The 5,004-nt window shown below is 41.0% G+C and overlaps 1 protein-coding gene across 1 annotated transcript in view; it reads left to right on the plus strand.

The window, feature by feature from the left end:
- Window positions 1-5,004, plus strand: part of tma7 (translation machinery associated 7 homolog) — a 28,459-nt gene that overhangs the window by 22,938 nt on the left and 517 nt on the right. The gene's annotated exons all lie outside the window — the stretch shown is intronic.

Genomic DNA, 5,004 nt, shown 5'->3' on the forward strand with positions numbered 1-5,004 from the left:
TTGGGTGTCGATAACTGGACAAAGGTAGTCTGGTTAACACCAGACCATATCACAAGTGAAATATGGTCTGGAATCCGCCTACTGAATTTCTCGTAGGGGAGGTGTGGTTTACGATTGTCAACGGCCGTTTATTGGACGTTGCGAATGTCTATCATTTGGCGTATACGTAGCCCATGGCCAATCATGGCAGTTGTACCCGGTGACGTAGTTAGAGCGACGAAGAGGCGAAGAAAGACTGAAACGCCAAACGCTGTTCTTTTTTTAAAACAAACTTTCGCTCTAAACTATTCAGAACAGTGTCTAAAGCTTGATCGAAAGTTTGGTTCGTATCGCTCGCCGCCATGTTAAATGTGATCCGTAAACAGTCCCAAATAAACTACAAGCTTCCGTTTGTCGAGTAGTACGCGTCACCGTCTTTCCACCCCTCCCCACTCTCTGATTGGCTCCCTAACTCAGGCGAGCCTTTAGACCATAGTTTCCATGCTGTCTTTTCAGATCGGAACGATTGTGCAAAGCAGCATGGGATTTCCTAGGCTAGGACAAAGGTGTCAGTACTTGTGGAATGATGTCACGTGATCTGATACGCTAAGTAATCAGGAATCAACCCCCCCCTGTGGAAGTTTGAGTAACTGTTCATGCACAATTTACGTATTGAAAGTCTTTTCTACTTTTGCAATGGCCAAAAGATCATTAAGGTGTCGATAATTGTAGCTGCCACTCTAGTGAGGAAAAAAAAATTCAACCAGGAGCCACCTGTACTTGGGGTTTTATTTATATCTAATAGTAACTTGTCGGAAAGGGGTCGCTTCTGAACACAAGCCAAATGTGAACCACACGGTACAAATCTTTCAAAGTAATCAAGAGGGTTGTGTGTGAATAGGAGACTATGTTACCAGGAAAGATGTCCTCACACCTATAAGTGGTTGGGTTCAAGAAATAGCAGAGTCTGAATAGAATAGAAATAACAGGAGCCTAAGACTAAACTGATTGGAAAAAAATTGTTAAATAACAAAGGAAAAGCGTAATTGTTGATGTGGTTGTGTTTTAATAACATGCTTATTTAACATAAGGTTTATGGAAGGAGTCTAGAGTGTCATTGCTTTATAACAGTCAGTTTATGACTTTTTAATAGCTGCTATAATAAAAGCGATAGCGGGTAGCGGTGGAGGTAATGAAGCTTCAAATCCAAATGAGGGGAAAAAAAAGGTTACTCAGTACTTTGTTTCACACAGTGCATGCTAGCGACCCCTAATGATAAAAAAAAATTAATAGCAGAAGTCAATGTATGTTTTTAAAATTATTTTATTGCTGTTCACATAACATACATGACTGATTTAACACACAGGCTATATTTTGCTTTTGTGACTGATGGCTCAACATGCTTGTTTGACAGTAGGACATGGAGTTTAAAGATTTTTTATTTAATAAGTATTTGTTCAGTGGGCGGCATGGTGGTGTAGTGGTTAGCACTGTCGCCTCACAGCAAGAAGGTCCGGGTTCGAGCCCCGTGGCCGGTGAGGGCCTTTCTGTGTGGAGTTTGCATGTTCTCCCCGTGTCCGCATGGGTTTCCTCCGGGTGCTCCGGTTTCCCCCACAGTCCAAAGACATGCAGGTTAGGTTAACTGGTGACTCTAAATTGACCGTAGGTGTGAATGTGAGTGTGAATGGTTGTCTGTGTCTATGTGTCAGCCCTGTGATGACCTGGCGACCTGTCCAGGGTGTACCCCGCCTTTCGCCCGTAGTCAGCTGGGATAGGCTCCAGCTTGCCTGCGACCCTGTAGAACAGGATAAAGCGGCTAGAGATGATATGAGAAGTATTTGTTCAACAGTCTTGGGGCCCAATCTGTTCCTTTTCTTTTTAACACTCTCCCCTGACTTTGAAAAAATATGTTCACATGGAATAGAGGAGGCAAGTTTGTTTCATTTGTATCAGTGAAATGTTCGTAAAACTAAAGCACTCGATACTACGCGCACGGAAACACCACATAGTGATTTGAACCAATTTTAACTGCTTCTGAACCACTGACAGGGTTCTTGCTGACGCTCGTCATTGACGAACATAATCCATCAGTGATGAGAAAATTACTCGCGGTCGTCACAGTGACTAATGTGTTGATCATTATCATAAGTCATCTTTTCTAGAAATCCAACCCCAGTGTAGACACTGCGGGAAGCCAGAGTGTAAACAATGAGCACGTGCTTGTGACCTACACATAATGACCCAATAAGTGCCAAGCTTTTGAGCAATTGCATCCCGTCTTAATCGGCCTGGTGTGGTGGTGTAATTACAGTGGTGCTTGAAAGTTTGTGAACCCTTTAGAATTTTCTATATTTCTGTATAAATATGACCTAAAACATCAGATTTTCACATAAGTCCTAAAAGTAGATAAAGAGAACCCAGTTAAACAAATGAGACAATACTTGGTCATTTATTTATTGAGGAAAATGATCCAATATTACATATCTGTGAGTGGCAAAAGTATGTGAACCTTTGCTTTCAGTATCTGGTGTGACCCCTTGTGCAGCAATAACTGCAGCTAAACATTTCTGGTAACTGTTGATCAGTCCTGCAGACCGGCTTGGAGGAATTTTAGCCCATTCCTCCGTACAGAACAGCTTCAACTCTGGGATGTTGGTGGGTTTCCTCACATGAACTGCTCGCTTCAGGTCCTTCCACAACATTTTGATTGGATTAAGGTCAGGACTTTGACTTGGCCATTCCAAAACATTAACTTTATTCTTCTTTAACCATTCTTTGGTAGAACGACTTGTGTGCTTAGGGTCGTTGTCTTGCTGCATGACCCACCTTCTCTTGAGATTCAGTTCATGGACAGATGTCCTGACATTTTCCTTTAGAATTCATTGGTATAATTCAGAATTCGTTGTTCCATCAATGATGGCAAGCCGTCCTGGCCAAGATGCAGCAAAACAGGCCCAAACCATGATACTACCACCACCATGTTTCACAGATGGGATAAGGTTCTTATGCTGGAATGCAGTGTTTTCCTTTCTCCAAACGTAACGCTTCTCATTTAAAGTAAAACGTTCTATTTTGGTCTCATCCGTCCACAAAACATTTTTCCAATAGCCTTCTGGCTTGCTCATGTGATCTTTAGCAAACTGCAGACGAGCAGCAATGTTCTTTTTGGAGAGCAATGGCTTTCTCCTTGCAACCCTGCCATGCACACCATTGTTGTTCAGTGTTCTCCTGATGGTGGACTCATGAACATTAGCCAATGTGAGAGAGGCCTTCGGTTGCTTAGAAGTTACCCTGGGGTCCTTTGTGACCTCGCTGACTATTATATGCCTTGCTCTTGGAGTGATCTTTGTTGGTCGACCACTCCTGGGGAGGGTAACAATGGTCTTGAATTTCCTCCATTTGTACACAATCTGTCTGACTGTGGATTGGTGGAGTCCAAACTCATTAGAGATGGTTTTGTAACCTTTTCCAGCCTGATGAGGATCAACAATGCTTTTTCTGAGGTCCTCAGAAATCTCCTTTGTTCGTGCCATGATACACTTCTACAAACGTGTGTTGTGAAGATCAGACTTTGATAGACCCCTGTTCTTTAAATAAAACAGGGTGCCCACTCACACCTGATTGTCATCCCATTGATTGAAAACACCTGACTCTAATTTCACCTTCAAATTAACTGCTAGTCCTAGAGGTTCACATACTTTTGCCACTCACAGATATGTAATATTGGATCATTTTCCTCAATAAATGACCAAGTATAATATTTGCGTCTTGTTTGTTTAACTGGGTTCTCTTTATCTACTTTTAGGACTTGTGTGAAAATCTGATGATGTTTTAGGTCATATTTATGCAGAAATATAGAAAATTCTAAAGGGTTCACAAACTTTCAAGCACCACTGTATCCTGCACGGCTTCATGACACTTGTACAGGACTGCTGCCAACCTGGAGAACAGTTGTGCAAATTAAATTGTAATAAATTTGTGATAAAGGAGACTGCCTTTGGATATTGATTGTCTTATTACAGTGTTAATGGGCATGAACCAAAGGACTTTGTAACAGCGATGCAGTTGTTAATTCCTTCTTGCTTGTCACTTAAAAATCAAATATTGGAGCGCATATCTGTGGTAAAATGTTAGGAGTCCAACACAAGCGGCTGAATTTCCTGCTCGCTCTAAGACCGCAACCTGGTCATTTACTTTATTTGGCAAGTAAAAATGAAATTCCTGGTACAAAAACAAAAGCTTTCTGTATCAGCGAATGGAAATACCTGAAATACTCTCAGAAAAGAATGTTGATATTTACACTACCATTCAAAAGTTTGGGGTCACTTTGAAATGTCCTTATTTTTGAAAGAAAAGCACTGTTCTTTTCAATGAAGATCACTTTAAACTAATCAGAAATGCACTCTATACATTGCTAATGTGGTAAATGACTATTCTAGCTGCAAATGTCTGGTTTTTGGTGCAATATCTCCATAGGTGTATAGAGGCCCATTTCCAGCAACTCTCACTCCAGTGTTCTAATGGTACAATGTGTTTGCTCATTGCCTCAGAAGGCTAATGGATGATTAGAAAACCCTTGTACAATCATGTTAGCACAGCTGAAAACAGTTGAGCTCTTTAGAGAAGCTATAAAACTGACCTTCCTTTGAGCAGATTGAGTTTCTGGAGCATCACATTTGTGGGGTCAATTAAATGCTCAAAATGGCCAGAAAAATGTCTTGACTACATTTTCTATTCATTTTATAACTTATGGTGGTTAAAAAAAGTGTGGCTTTTCATGGAAAACACAAAATTGTCTGGGTGACCCCAAACTTTTGAACAGTAGTGTATATCATGTATAAATATCATGTGCCCAGCTGTAGTTACATATTTAATGAAACGGATTGGCCTCTAGATGGCAGTACAGAACAGTGTGCTGCCTCAGTCGTGAACATTGCACATTTCTTGAGCAATGAAAGTGAATGAGTCACATTGTTTTGCCAACAGTTAATCGTCCTATCTTCTTTTCTGCTTTTCCCTTCACAG

This window comes from Neoarius graeffei, chromosome 26 (assembly GCF_027579695.1).
Source record: "Neoarius graeffei isolate fNeoGra1 chromosome 26, fNeoGra1.pri, whole genome shotgun sequence".
NCBI lineage: Eukaryota > Metazoa > Chordata > Actinopteri > Siluriformes > Ariidae > Neoarius > Neoarius graeffei.